This window comes from Alligator mississippiensis, chromosome 12 (assembly GCF_030867095.1).
Source record: "Alligator mississippiensis isolate rAllMis1 chromosome 12, rAllMis1, whole genome shotgun sequence".
In the NCBI taxonomy this organism is placed as follows: domain Eukaryota; kingdom Metazoa; phylum Chordata; order Crocodylia; family Alligatoridae; genus Alligator; species Alligator mississippiensis.
Genome location: NC_081835.1, coordinates 2,100,241 through 2,116,266, shown reverse-complemented (window position 1 = coordinate 2,116,266; position 16,026 = coordinate 2,100,241). Strand labels below are relative to the sequence as shown.

Genomic DNA, 16,026 nt, shown 5'->3' with positions numbered 1-16,026 from the left:
ACCCACTACCCTTCTCCAAAGTATTTTAAATTCTCGCTTGACTGAAACACCATCATGGATTGTGTTGTGGATTTTGATGGATAACAGCTGTTGTTACCCTTAGTGTCTGAATTCCTCTTCTCAGTCTGTTTAGTTTTGTCCTGATCCTTTAGCCCTTCCAGAATTAGAATTTAGCAGGATTTTTTTTTCTGAGTAAAGCTGAGAGAACATAACTTTCTTTCTAAGAAGGGGAAAAAAACTTACTTTGACTGCATGCACAAAGTATGGAGAGAGCAGATAAGGAATTAGCCCTGCCTGGGAGCCAGCCACAATTTTGCTCTCTTTTCTTCTAAGGGGGAGGTTAAAAATAGAAGCTAGCAAAGGGGAGCAGCCTGACCTGGCTTGCGTAGACGTGTCAGGTGGTATTGTGTTTCCCCGAGACACGATGACTCCAAGAGATTCACCTGGGATGGCGTGTGGTGGACCAGTGCCTTATAGACCCAGCTGGCCCTACTCATGTGCCCGAGGTCACCGAGAAAGTCACCGGAGGCGGTGGCCTGAAACCTGTTTCTGTGCTCAGACCACTAGCTCATAGTCGGTCATTTTGCCCTGCGTGTCCCGCACTCCTTAAAGCGAGTGTCGTTTCCTGTGGCTGCTGGGATATCACCTCTAAAAGAAACAGTTAGAGGCTTGAATTCAGATGGGCTAATGCTTTAAAGTGCATTTTCTTACTGACCTCATATCCTATATCATAAGAAAGAGAATTAAAAATGACTCATGCTGCACTGTCCAGCCAGAGTGCTGTATAGCCCCCAGCCATAATGCTCCCACGCCAATCCCGTAGGAAAAGGTCCTTGTCTGCGCTTCACTGTCAAGGAAACGCACACTTCTCATTTGGGGAGCTGCAGTGTCATCTGAATTTTTATGTTCAGACGGTAGGTAGCCATTAAAATCAGAAGATAGGTTCTGGGCTCTTAATAAGGAGTAAAGAGTGTCAGTGTTAGGGTTTTTATTTTAACCACTAAGTAGAAAATATAAAAATGATTTGGATAAGGGAAGAGAGAGAAAGGGTCATGCCTGATTTCTCAGCACCCAACAATGGCAACTACAGAGGTGGATACCAAATATAGAGATACATATATATAGAGATGGATTGATTGATCGATCTATCTATCTATCGGTATCTATATCTATAGATATAGATATCTATAAAAGCTGCAGCTTTTTCTGTTTTCATCTTCAGGTGGCTGTTGCTTAGGATAAGGATAGCGTTCAGTGTGAGGACCCCACCTGTGCATATGTAGCATTGCATTAAGTGGTAGGTCTTTACCAAAGAAGATTCTGATGCTTCCGTATACTGAAGAACATTTTGATCAAATGAGCCTTAAAAAATAAAATAAAAAAATAAAACTGACCACGTAGAACATGATCCACTAAATAAAGGCTCTTGATTTTATTTATTTTTTTGGTAACAATTTCTTAGTAGCTAATCTTGTTCATTATTTTACAGATATAATTTTACAAACATTACAGATGTCACCAGAACAATGCATTGGTGAAAGACTTTGTTGGACTAAAAAGTACAAAGTTCTGAGTGAGTAATAAAGTGTGTAGATTTTTTCCTGTATTCTATTGCATACAATAAACAGTGAGCCAACTCACCATGGGTGTGCAGCTTTTCTGCTTGATTTATTGTCCATTTAATTTAATTCACTAAAGGTGACCTTTTTATATTTTACTACAGAGACAAAGTTGGAACTTGGCTGACTCCTATTACCCACGGTTTTGTTGCAGCTTTCAGTACTCAGATCATTGTGCCTGTCTCTCTACGATCAGAATTACGAATCGTGGCTGCAGCTCACACTGGTGTCCTTTCCTAAGCATACTTGCACTCTGTCTGAGGTGTGACCAGCAGTTGAGATAACACTGGTTTCTGAACCTATACTGGTTGAACTGTTGTTGGCCATGATAAAGGTCGTCCTAGAGACTTGGCTTGGTGCAGCGGGTGGTCAGATTCTTATTTTTACGTCTTGGTTCTGTGTTGATGTTGCCGTATCTAAGGCTAGATGCAATATTCATTCACAGCCCTGAGGAATGGGTAAGATGGACCTGTATTTCTCCAGGAGGAGTGGTTCTGTAGGAGACATAATTTCACCTTGAGCTTTCATTCCAGGAGAGAGAAGAAAAGCTCGCCATTAGGATAGGCCCCTCAAGGCTTGGTCTGTAGCTGGTGTTGGGTGGAAGATTGCTAGAAGCATGTCGTTTCCTTTTGTTTAAGGCCAGTTGTATTTTTGGGGGGAAGCAGAGAGAGAGGGCACTCCTTTTCACTTTAAGTGATAAGAATTACTTCCTTACTTGTAACTGGGGTACATGAAAGAGGCAGGGAAGACTTCTTGCATTCCTTCCCCATCCCTTATGTGTCGCTGTATAAGCCAGTCTGTAACGCCTGGGGCTGGGGAAGAAACGTTGTGTGCAAAGGTTATCCCAGAGCAGGGTTTTTGCACCTCTCTCTGGACCCGGCAGCTGTCAGGTACTGGAGGTGAGAAGCACTCTTGCATCCAGCATGGCGAGTCCTGTGTTCAATAAAGATAGTAAGTAGAGTCCAGTTTCACCAGAAAACTGCCCTCTGCAAATAGTTCTAAACTACCGTACACAAATTGTTACCCTTTTTACACAAGATGAGGACAGAGTGTAGTAATTTTGGCCTATGTCCAGGTCTAATTAGGATTCGTGCTCAGTCTAATTGGAGTTGTTTGAATTTTCCAGTAGAAGTTTGATGCTTGTTGCTGGGTGAATACAGGTCACATCTTGTGTCTCTGCATATTAATGCAGATTCTGAAAAGGTGTCCGGTTTTCACAGCAATAAATTTTAATGACTTCTGTTTGTACAGCATTAGCAAACATCTGGTGTTATCAAAACTTGTAGACAAAGTGAGTTTGCTGGTGGAGAAGATTTGTCTTTTTCTACTTAAAATGATCTCAAAGAAAAGTTCCCATGTGGACAACCCTCTTAAGTCCGAGCAGATCTTTTTTGCGACAGTCTTAACTCCTTTGTACGATTTCTTAGAAAATAACTCTAATAATTCATTTTTTATTCACAGTTTTCATTAATTGTTTGGGTAACATGACTCTGGCTTGTACAACACAGGCTTTTCTTTTGTAGTAGTAGTTTGAAAGCTGTGTTGTATTTTCCGAACTTTTTTGAAATATCACATATGTTTATGCATTACCACAGTGCAGTATGGCTTGCCAAATCAACTTAGGAATGTGCATTTGTATACATAATCCTCCCTGCTTGTGTATCTGTGACAGTCAACTACATCCAGACTTGGAAAGAAACCCAAGGTAAAATCTCATAAATCTGTTCCACTCTGTTGTAGCCACATCATCCATCTATGGAATAAATATCTTCCAATTGCTCCCTTAGGGTGGAGTTTAAATCTTGTTCACATTCCTTGTATTGCTGGAGATTTGTGGTGGGAGTCCTTAATTATTCCGAGTCCTTTTGTGCGAGCTCTGTCGCGGCTGTTAATCTTTGTGCGGATCAGTTCAGAATCTTCTTACTATTTAACAACAATTAAGAGAGCAATTAATATGCGAGTGATATTTTCTGATTCATGGTTCCCTAACAGGCAGTTTAAAAATCGTATTTGGTCCCAAATGCACAGAACATATCTGGTCCCGGAGAATCCAGCTGGTTTTAATTCCCCACCCCTCCCAAGGATTACTGAGTAAGTTTACATGATGGGTCTAAGGTTTTTAAAAGGCATGGAGAGGTTTCAAAGAGAGCCTGATCCTCTTTTTGGTGTCCAGGATGGTGTGTGTGGGCAGGGCTGGGGGGTGAGCAAGCAGGGGCGTAGAAGTGGACGTTTCATGTCCGTAAGTGGAAGCTCCTCTACGGGGCACAGTTGGTGGGGAAGTGGTTGCAGCCACTCTGCCAGGCGACATCGCCATTTTAAAGCTATTACGAGTCCTCCAGGGAGGCGATTACTCAAGAGCACGGACAAAAAGGTACATTTGGAGCCGTTTGAGAAGGGGGACGTTTCACAAGGAGAGCTGCTGATCAGGAGCGCACAACACTTGCAAGGTTTGAGTGGTTATGAATTCACAAGCTGAGAGCAAATCGAACGTAGCAAAGCTACTACGTTTAACCCCGGATGAAGCGGTGTGAAAGTTGCAGCTGTTTGCTATACCTGTATTTTTCCCAGCTTGTGCGTACATAATTGCTGTCGTGTGCTTGGCTCCCCTTTTGAAATAGCTCCAAATGTGCGATGCGTTTGTCCATACCCAGAGGTGGTGGCCCTTTTCTATTAGTGAGGAGCGGAGGACGGTGGGCACGTATTGACAGTTTGATGCCCGAAGGAAGAGGAATTTGCTCATACTTCCATTCTTATTTCTTTCCCACCCCAGCAAGTCTTCTCCCTTGTGTGAATAAAAGACCAAGCAATGGTATATGGATTTGAAACAACAGCTTCATGAACTGGCAAGTTTGGGAATATGTTGCTCTTTGGGTGCATTATGAACACTGCTAATGGAGGCCCAATGCAGCACATGTGTTACAGAAACAAGATTCAGATCAGGAATATTATTTTATTTTGAATTCTACAACTTTTGCCCCAAGTGTTAGGTGTATACTGTACTATTCATATAACAGAAGCAGGTAACTTTTAATTACACACTGACCCACTGTTTTTCAAAGCTGTTTTTTCGTTATGTTGACATTGAAACCATGCATAAATTCAGTATGAAACAGGAAGTCATATTGACTTAGTGTTTTGTGACTAACCAGACTGGTGGTGCTATATGAGACTTTTAATATACTAACTCAACAGTTATGCTTGATCATAATCAGTGAAGTGTGCCACCTTTTACTTTCAGGAGTAGGATCGGTTAAGTCATTTAATAGGTTCATTTCTGTAGACAGTGATACGTAGGTCCTGTGTGGTTAGTCGCAATAAATCAATATAATTTGCCAGGCATTTCCAATATCTAACATAAAAAAGCACCAGCCTTGAATACTGTAACCCAGGAAATAAATTAGATTTTCAGAGTTTGCATAGAGGCAGCTGCTACACCATACAATCAAACTTACATGGTAAGTCAAAAACAAAACAAAACACTTTGCTCTAAGTGGACTTAAGCTTTCAGGCTTTGCACAGTGAATTGATGGAAATAAACCAAGGAGAAGCTTGTTTGAGTTTTTATAGCTTTATAATAGTGCCTTTGAAAATGATAGCGTACCGTCTGGCTAACTCATGGAGAAAAAAATGTATGTTTTTCGGGTGTTTAATAATCATTGCTAGAATAGAGTGGACTTTTGCAGCAATTCTGTTGACAATTATTAGTGGATCTGGAGCAAGATACAACACTATTTGTGAGTTATCATTTTGTGTGTGGTTTTAAAGCTGTGTTCTGGATGGGTTATTGTACTATACCCATCAGTGTGACATTTAAGCATCTTTCAAAGTTAAAGCAATACACAAAATGGCTAATGACCATCGCACACAGCTTTCTTTCTACTTCCCTAGGTGGAAGATTTGCCTTATTTTCTAGTGTTTGTGTTTTTTAAATTGAAAAAATAAAGTGTGGTAATATTTTTATATGCTACTCTGTCTGAAAGGTTGAAGAAGTGAGTGTTGCAATTGGAAGAAAATGTGTTGTGGGTCCTGCCTTTACAGAAGAAAATTCCCCAGTTTTTCCACGGTCTTGGAAGCTGAGCCCTTTGCTCGTGCTGGGTTGCACGCCAGTCCAGTTGAAATCAGTGGAAGTTACGCCACTCCCTTCACTGACTCCAAAATTTCACCCTGAATTATTTAACCACAAGAGAATTAAATCTTATATTTGGAGGAGCAGAGCTGCTGAAGGCAAGTGACTTCCCAACAGATGAGGCTGTATCTTAGGTAACCTGAGATTCAATCCTCAATGATCCTCAATGTAGTCAAAACTCAGGATTTCTATTCCGTGGGAAATTCTGATGTTGCAAAACTTGTTTTCATTCCTAATTGGAATAAAATCAGGAAACTGTGAAAATTCATTCTACACACAATTCCTTTGAGATCAGTTGAAACATTTTGTTTCTATAAAATTGAAATATTTCATTTGATTCTGACTCTTTAAAAGTTTTCCAAACTTACGAAGTAAAAGAACTTCAAATGTCTCTTCATTTGAAATCAAAATGCTCCCTTCCAAGATAGAAAATTATCTTTTTAATGCAATTGGTTCCCCCCCCACCCCATTATTTTTCCTAAAATGACATTTTTGCTGAAATTAACATATTCCTCAGAATGATTTGATTTCAACAGAATAGCTTTTCAAGGGAAGAAGTTCACTTAGATAATTTTCAACTGTTTCTGCTCAATCCTGCAAGGTCAGGAGCACTGTGATTCCTGATACAGGAAAGTACTTAGGCATTAGCCAGCTACCTAACCTCAAGTGAACAAGTATAGTTGCATCATTTTGCTGGACCAAGCAATGGATCACTAACCTCTGGCAGCTCTAAATTAATAAGAGAAAAAAAGACCATGCTGGAAACCCCAATCCACAGACTGGTTATTAGCACTATGTGGCTGTGGGCTGATGAAGGATTGATGTTCCCCTGCAATGCTGTTGGCTAATAAGTTACTCTTGTTTAGGGTCATTTTTTTTAATATTAGTTTCTCCTTCCTATAAACATAGATGCTCTTCAAAACACCAATGAAGGGAGAGACCCGTCTCTTGTTTCTCCACCAGTTAGTGAATGGTGCGGTTCTAAGAGACGATGCACTGAGAGTGTGCTGAAGAATGCTGCCTTTCTCAAACAGCATCCTTTTTATATTGAAATGTGGTTGTTAATAATTATCATACCATTTTTTTTCTTCCTGTGCAATATTCTGTGCATCCCTTTTTCATTACCTTCCATTCACCAAAGAGTTCATTTTGAAACATTGCAAAGCTGATGCCCACTTTACAAAAGAATATTTACAATTCTCAAGTACCAAATACGCATTGCCATTGTCCACACTATTCTTCAGCCTATTGCTCTCATAAATACTTGTTTTTCATTTATACAGCAGCTTTTATTCCTGTTGATTGAGAAATTCTGACACCTTTACATATGTTGTTTTTGCTGTTTGAGATGTAAATTATATAAATTTATTAATTCTTTTTAATACAGACATACTTTATATATTAATGAACATAGTGTAATAGACTTACTGACTTAAAAGGAACATGAAATGACAGCTTTTTTGTCTACTTGGGAGCAGGAATAAAGTAGATTTGTAGGCACTGCCTCCAGAACATTATTTGACTTGAGAGAGAAATAATACACACACACACATGTGTGTGTGTATGTATATATAGATATGAATATGTCTGTCTGTCTGTCTCCCATTGCATTAAATTGGCAGAGTGCACTAGAACTACTTCTCTTGCGGTATAATTTTATTATCTAATACATAGCATTACTATGAGGCTTTGCAGAAGCCCCCCATTCCCCCCCATTTTAAACTGAGCAAGCTTGGCATTATTAAGAAGTCACAGTAAACATGTAACTGTACCGTGCCATTGGTAAAAAGACAATGTTGGCTTTAAATGAAAAGAACGGCAGTCTCAAGCAGTGGCTTTGTTAGACTTTTCCTGTTGAAATCTCAAGTGTTAAGGGTGAGCCATGTGCTCAGCACGGTGACGGCGCTTGAAGGAGAAAACCTTATGCCCTCCACACTCAGAAAAAATAAAAAGCCTGTAAATCTCAAAGGCTCCTGCTAATGTCAACCTCCAGTTCTGGTGCTCCTGTGTGAAGAGTAGACTGCAATTCATGTAAAAATATATATATATTTTTCCTGCTGATTCTTTTCAGGTTTTTAAATGCTCCAATAGGGCTGAATTATTTATATTTTTCTGGAAGTAGACCCACTGAGAGAGGGTGAGCAAGCAGAAACGAGACTGGAAATTGATTCAAAAGATGTTTGAGTGTTATCTTTGGTTTAATTGGAAAGGAAGAATGTTTGACAGGCTCAATTATCCTTCTGTCTCAATATCCTCTCAAATCCTTTCTGATGATTCCCATTGACTAGAATAACATCTACCTGTTGATCAACTACCTGAAGAGATCCTTTTCATGTCTGATGAGCCACTAAGCTGATTTTCACCCAAAAGGAGATTTATACTTTTTAATCGAATCCATTTTCACATTTATCCTTGTCGTGAAGGCCCCAAGGGGGGCGGTTTGCCAAATTCCCCTCCTTTGGAGCGTCCCTGCGCACCTTGCAGAGGTGTCAAAGGAAACTGAGATGAGTGCACGTTCTTTTAATGCTGAGCATTTTTCATGTGGGGCTTTAAGGCATGGCAGGGCCACGTGTGCTTTGTCAGGGTGCACTACAGCCTGGGGAAAAGAGACCAGCAAGGCCCAGACATAAAGATAAGGGATATCTAAGAGCCATAGTTTTCGGGCAAACGGCATAAATCACTAATCTGCATTCAATGCCAAAATGATTGTTTTCCTAAAAATGTAATTGAAGCGCTCCCCAAGGCTGGAAAGACAGCTGGGCGACCAATTCGGAAATGTATTTAGTTTTTAGTCACTGAGCTGTAATTGAATATAAAAAATATCAAGTAGAATCCAGCAAACGAGAGGAGATTCTCCAAGCCCCCCTAGTCTCTTCCTGCGCGGAGCAGACAAAGGAAGCATCACGGTAGCGAGAAGGCAGCCCCATCTGTGGGCAAGTTAACAAATGCTTAGGACTGGCTAAGCAGTTGGGTATTTTTGGAAAAGCAGCAGTACCTTCAGTAATAGTGTACGAAGGGAAGAGAAAAATCATTTTAAAAAGGCAAACTGCACAGTGTTTTTCATAATTTATCTGCAGTGCAGTATGTCTGTAGCTGGCTTGTTAGAGCTTGATTTTTACTGTAGATGCAACTTGCATTAAGGCCATTTCGTTCAGAGAGTTCTTCAGATTTTGTATGGAGTACTTATACTGACAGATCTCGTCTATTGTTAGTGCTAAATTAAATTTCACTTTGACAGCTGACCACCAAGTCAGACTTCCAGGGACCATTTTGTTCTTTGAGCCAAAGTGACATGGGGAAATTGTTTTATCTGCGAACATCATCTTTTGTAGATTTTTCCCTACAAATATCTCTTAACAGGCTTCAAGATTCCTGAGAAGAGTGCATTTTTTTATTCTCTCTTGACATTTTTTTTGCAGTGTGAAAGTTGTGAAGTGTTGAAAGCACAGATCTTGCTTGATTAATGTAGCCTTTGAGATTCTCAACTTCTTGGCAACAAGTCCCCGAAGATATTTCATTTCCCCCCCCCCCCCCCCCAAAATATAGAGAAGTAAACAGGTATATACTTGCCAGAAAAAAATGCTTGAAAATAGCAAGAGGGAACACATTTTGTTCCTAAATTAAAAAAAACAAAACAAAACTGCGGCTTTTCCTTGTTCATAAAATAGATGAGTACTTTTAAAATAAATCTATATCTGTGGCAGACATTGCCTCTTACCTGGGCACATTGCTGTCATGTGAACAGTTTTTATGAGAGGGTTAAAGGCAAGTTGCACTGTTTTAATGCTGAGATGCTGAAGATCAGTTTTATCAAGTCAGAAGCAGCACAATCTTATGTGCCTAAGAAATAAGGGACCCACGGTTGTGTGTAATAAGGCAATATGAGACAATTGTGAATATGTGATTAAATAAACTACTCCCTGAATCCCGCATGATTCGCCTTCTCCATTAATCTTTCTGAATCTTAGGCCCCTTGATCTAATTTCTCTCCCTGCACCTCTTCCCCCTCTCCCTCCCCTCAAAGCCTTCAGTTTACTTTCCTGTTGTTCAAGGCGGTGCATTTTCACTTAAGGACCAAAAACATTTACCTTGCAGAGTATTTCTATGCTTAAAATGGCATCAACAAGATCAAATACAATATTAAACCAGTAAAGCAATACACGTGCAGAACCTTTGATTGGTTTTTACTCCATTTGGATTTCATTGGGGGTCTACCTGAGCATGAGTTGCAGTGTTGAAATGTTCAGTGTTTCAGTTCCAGTGTCCAAATGCTTATTCATATGCTTAGGCGTTAAAATTAAGCACATGCTAAAATATTTGCAGGATAAACGCAACTACAGATATTCCAATAAAAGAAGATAGAAGCATATGAAAGCATACTGTTCCCCATTTGCAGTTTTGTCTTTAGACTTCAGGGTTTCAGCCTTTGTTTATAAACTCTACTGATAGAGGAGATGGTTTGGTAGGTACTGCTACTGGGCCCCTTGAAATGCATTGCAAAATGCTTTTAGTGAACTGTTAATAAAAGGAATCTTTACCTACTGCTGAAGGATTAATTCCATATATCACTGTTTTATTGATACCGGAACAGATGTGGTTACTATTGTATTGCTACTGGTATGTCTAGTAAACGTGACCAAGAATTTAATAATACAGTGCGCTGAATTTAATTAGGCAATAAATTTCTCTCACTTGTGTTTCCTTTCATAAATTATAAGGATGCAATTTATGTATCTGATCAATGCCTTGAATTTTCACTCAGTCTGTCTCTGTAATATAAATTGTTCCAGTATTCCCTTTGAACAGGTTAACATATTTTTATGCAGAACTAAACTTGCTTCAGGATGTATTCACCTAGGATGTGGGTGATTAGAAATACTTAGTTCGAAAGTAACATTGTGCTGTGCTCAGACCTTCCTCTTGGGTACTATTGCTGCACCGGCTTGTAGTGAGCATCAAGTGTCATCAATACTGACATTGATTAAATGTCTTTTTCTTTAAATGTGTTTTCAAAGCAGTGTCACGCGCGTTTGAAGGGAAAGACTCAGACCAGCCTCCATTCTCATAGAGGTCTCGTGGAAGAGTCCTTCCCTGATGGAGGCTTCATGGTTATTGGTTTTTTTTGAGGCCATGAAGATCCTGCCTAGAGGAATCTGGGTTCAGTACACAGCACTAGGGACAGTATCTTGCCAAAATACAGCTGATGTTGGCTTTTGCTCTCAGCATCAAAGTAAAGCTCCTCTTCATTCAGCTGGGGAAGAGGCTCAAGAATGTAATGAGCAGGCTAAATCAGGTGTGACGTGCAACCATGGTTGGGAGTAAGAAGAGTTAGTTAGTCTGAAGTCAGTCAGAAGGCAGGATGCATATGCACCTTCGTAGGTGTATGTATATGTATGTATATAATATACGTATGTCTATATGTATAGGTTCACTTCATCAGAAGCTGTCCCTGTTAGGGGTGGCTGGGGAAGACAGCTCAACTGAGGCTCTCTGACCACTGTACACATCTGTACGCTTCTGTACACTGGGTGATGGAGAGCCTCCCTCCCAGCCTTTCTTGGTTGGGGCAGTGTTCGGCAGTAAGGCTCAGTACAGCTGACCTGAGCTTCCCTCCTCAGCTCACTGATCTGAGCCGTGGCCTGGTCCTGGAGGAGGAAAGCATGAGCTCTTGGTGAAAATAGGGCCTGTACAACCTAGCAGCTGTGTGGGTGGCTTCCTTCTTGCAAGGATAAAGTGAGAAATGAATTTTAAAAAAGGAAGCTGTCTTTTCTTATGATACTGTTTCAGGTGTATGTACAAAGTAATCTCCCTGTGTGTCTCTTCTGAATGATTTAGTTTCAAATTGCTAAGCCCGTTTTCAGTCAAGTCTGTTGCGGCTTGGTTTTGATGGCCTTATTACTGGCTATGTAGACTAAATGATGACCCTTTCTTTTCACTATTAGACTCTGCAGTGCAGCTACCGAGCAAACACAACTACAGCTATCAGGTACACATCAAAGGCATATTTCTTGGTTTGATGTTTGGCTTGCCATGCCTTTTTTCTCAGCAGGTCAAAATCTTCTTTTGTTCTTTTGAACACTTTGGGAATTAGAGTAGACAGCAGTGACACCTGCTGATGAGGGCAGGGGTGTCCGACTGCAGCTTTCCCGAAGTCGAACTCACCAGTGACACCGCTAAACGATCAGGCTTCTCAGATGTGAGGACTTCACAAACCTGCTCTCGCTCCCTACCAGTTGACTGCTAATTGGTTGAGTTTTTAAAACCTTCAAGACAACATTTGAAAAATGTATTATGAGTGTGTTTTCTGTGACTTTTCCTTCTCTTTACTTGGGACATCTTTACCGATCGCAGCAGAAAAAAATCTTTTAATGTATTAATCTGTATAAACTAATTGTTCTTCGGATAAAAGTATAGCAAAAAATCCCAGTGACAGTAATAACCCAGCAACATAGCTTAGTTGAAAAAAAAATTGAAATGACATTGGGGTTTTGGAAGGGGGATGGTTTTAGAATAGTTTTAGGAAAACTGAATTCCAGGATGGAAATGCCATTGCCTGTTGCAGTCCCAACTGCCATTCTGTATAATAGGTTTTCCCCTATGATTAGGGACGTACTTAAATCATCGTTTTGTGATTTTTGTAGCAATGGTGAAAAATGGCGATCTCCGTGATTGCCATGAGAAATGGCATTGGCAGCCAGTTCCCAGGAATTCAACCAAAGGAAAAAAACGTGATAAAAAATAAGCTGGTGGCTCCCCAGTATGAACCAGCAGTCCTCACTGCTGTTACAGCCTGCCCGGGAAGGGAAGGCCTGGCTGGCACGGTGGCATGAAGGGAAGCAGCCATGTCTCTCCACCAATCGGTGCCAAGGGGCGGGGCCACACGAAGGGCAGCCAGCAGCCAAGATGGCGACCACCCTCTTATCCCTCCTCCCCGCGGCCTGTCTGCCAATCAGCATCGAGGGGTGGGGCTGCCACAAAATGCCTGCAAAATCGGCTCTGCACGCTGTGAATGGGCAACAAAAATTGTCTTCTGTTGCCATGAGTTAGGTCCTTTCCTATGATGTGAGTTCCTTTCTTTTTTTAGCCAGAACCAGACTGGTCTGCTAAGGCATGCCTTCATCCCTCCCTGCTTGGAGCACTGTTCGATTTTTCGACTCTGAGCCCGAGAGAAAGTCAAATCGACTCTCGTGCATGGCACTGGCTCACTGCAAGCTCATCTGTGTTTACTCCACTCCCAATGTTCCCATTCCTCAGTGACCTACAAGCCATTACATTCACCAAGCTGCTTTATCAGTTCTCTTGAGACAGTTAAACTACAGAGAAAATATTTATTAGTTTAGTGGCTTCACATATGTTTCCTTGGTGGACAGTTCTGTAATAGCTTTTGCTTTATGTGTAGAGGGCTAAAATAGAAACTTGCAGACATCGCCTCTTTATACCAGTGGATGAATCTGGAAATTGGTAGGCTCAGGCCTAGATTAAGCAGTGTTGCTTGAAAATCTGCGTATCCTAGCCTTTGGCAATCGATGCATTTCTGTGCCGAGCGATTGTAAGAAATCAACAGACATTTCAGAAGTTGATAAGTAAATACAAAATAATGAAAACTGAATAACTCTGCATTTGTGAGCTTTCCAGTGGATTAAGTTGTGGCTGACAAATAGACCTTTTCCAAGCAGTAGTGTGTGGCAAACCCTCCTTCAATCCCATGCCAATGTTGGATAACAAGAACATAACTAATTCATCATCTCTCTATAGATTTCCAGTAATCTGTTATTAATGCTTGTATTCAAGTACATATAACCAAAGATGACAGATGTAAAAACTGTTACATTCCCATCCCAATGAAGCAGTGAGGTGTGAAAAATGGTTGGGAACTGTAAAATATAGCCTTTTGCTAAATCTAATGACAGTGCCTAACTTTGTGATGAAAACACATTATTGTGAATGTCAGTGCACAGGGAATTGTTTAGACAGACTGCAATGATGATTGCTAAAGAAATATCAAAAGCAATAAAATATAGAACAACAATCTTCCATTGGTTTTGTTATAATTCAAACACGTTATCACTTTCGTTGTATCATTTCACACAGGGACTTGCATTTAATCTGACAGGTGATTCTTTAAAAAAGAAGTCATGGGGAAAAAGGCTTCTGATATTAATATATTAAATACTTAGTATTGATGATGAACATTTTGTATGCTTAAGAGAGAAAGTTAAATATTGTGGCAATATAAAATTGAGGCAACTGGTAAATTAGTTAAATCTGGAAACTGTTTGCTTGTGGATTGTAGCTTGGGAATTCAAGTAGATTTCAGAACAAAATAAAAAGTCCCTTTCTGAACTCACTTGTTATATTTTGGACACCAAAGCTCATTGGTTGAACTTTTTCTTCTCTCTGTCTCTAGATAGCTTTTACCAGTGCCCTAAGCAAACTGAAGGAGGCTGCTCTCTTTTGACTACTGGCAAGTAAAATACGCATTTTGAAGCAAATGTTGTATAGTTTCTTCAAGGATTGTTTTTAAAACCGTGTGTGTTGATTTAATAGTCTGCAGTAATTCCTGTGGTGCTAAAGGGGGGTTCATAGCCAGTCCAATATAAGTGTGTTGTATAACAACAGACAAACAAAAGGAAGTAGAGTAGGACTTTTGGCAGTTGGGGTAAAGGGCCACGATGGAGGTGGGTGGCCGGACCGATTTGAAGTTCCAGAGCCAGGTCCCCGGGTACCAGGCTGAGCAGGCTGCTCTTAACAGCCATGGAGCTACTTCTATTTCATCTACCCACATGATCATTTTTGCTAAATTGGGGCAGCAGGGCTAAAATTTTTGACCAAAGAGTGGCGGAACTGGCATGGTGGAAGGAAGCGCAGAGAAAGGCAGCTTACCTTCAGGTGCTCCAGCATCTCATCAGTGACTCTTGCCTGCGCTTTTGCGGGGATAGGCAGAGTGTCTTTCACCAGAGTGGGCGGGAGGGGAGGGGAGGGCAGGACTGTGGCACGGCTGTGCTGTTCTCAGGTGCGTAGCACTGCTGGCCGCTCTCCATCTGGCACCCGTGAATGGGCATGTTCAAGGAGTGCCTCTGCAGGGAGGTAGCTGCAGTTTGGCCCTTAGCAAAGTTGTGCATGTCTTTCAATGAGAGAGATTCTGATTGCTGATTACCTGGTTGCTCTTAACTTGGATCACAACAGGCCAATGATGCTGTCTCCCTGAATTGCTTAGTACATACTGGGGTCTGTTTCTTTCCATCCTTACACGTGTGATTCTCCTGTTGAGCTAAGTGGCTGTCCAGCACGTCCAGGGAGATCTCTGCAATCAGATATGCTATGCAGGACTAAAAGGAATATATAGCCTGTACTTCACATGATGATACCTTTCACTACCATTGACCTAGTGCTGAGTTTTAATTCTTGGCAAGCAAGGTATTCTTTATGCTGCTCCCCCCCCCAAGGACATTTTTGTCGTCTTTTACGTTTGGTCATCCCTACTATGTGGGAGATTCAGCCAATTAACTGATTATTCCTGCTCCTCAAAAAGAAACTCATTTGCTAGCTCTGCTTTTTAAAAATACATAAATAAATACAAATAAGTGAACAGATGCAATATATTTTAAAATGGCGGTTTCTAAATCTTTAAGACACAACTGGACTATCTTGGAGGACCTGATGCAAGCTCAGAACAGTTGTTCTTGTTATTGCCACCCTTTGTGTTTCCTTTTATGGATGTGTGCTATGGATATATCTTTTTGTTACTGATACTTTGAATTGTTTGAAAAACAGCTTTCAAAAGGGGAGAACCAAATTTTATACCTGCATTTTGTTGCAAAACGCTTAAGGTGGCAGTTCCCTGTGTGTCTGTAATGGCAGACCAGACAGTTGGTGGGAGGAATGGGGCAGGAGGTTGTGTTGTTCTGCACCATTGGGGAGGGGGGCAGGATTTCCAATGAGATTCATAAGGACTCACATCTCATCAGCTCTTTCTGCCTTCAGTGAATGAGCCGTGTAGCTCCCTTGACTGCCTGATCACAAGACGAAAGAAGAAACAAAGGAAGAAGAATTTGTGTAATGGGAGTTGATTTAGATAGGTATTTTTTTTACAGCATTGAGTAGCTGTTTAACAGCTTATGTTCAATACCCAAAGCATATCTACACATTGCAAAGATGGGATTTCTTGACGGTATCTCTTTTATTTGGCATCTGCTATAGTAGCAAAATTGGACAGATGCCTTGAAGGCATGGGGACGAGTGGGTTTTCTATATTTCACAATATTCTCTCTGTCAGTGGGC

The 16,026-nt window shown here is 40.8% G+C and overlaps 1 protein-coding gene across 32 annotated transcripts in view; it reads left to right on the top strand.

Annotated features, from left to right (window-relative positions):
• FHIT (fragile histidine triad diadenosine triphosphatase) overlaps positions 1-16,026 on the top strand; it is a 771,770-nt gene that overhangs the window by 88,778 nt on the left and 666,966 nt on the right. For 3 of the 32 annotated variants that reach the window (XM_059715894.1, XM_059715893.1, XM_059715892.1), the window contains one exon: positions 1,490-1,573. The exons of the other annotated variants lie outside the window; for them this stretch is intronic. The gene's annotated coding sequence lies outside the window, so the exon portion shown is untranslated. The remainder of the gene's footprint in view (positions 1-1,489; positions 1,574-16,026) is intronic. 32 annotated transcript variants of the gene reach the window in all.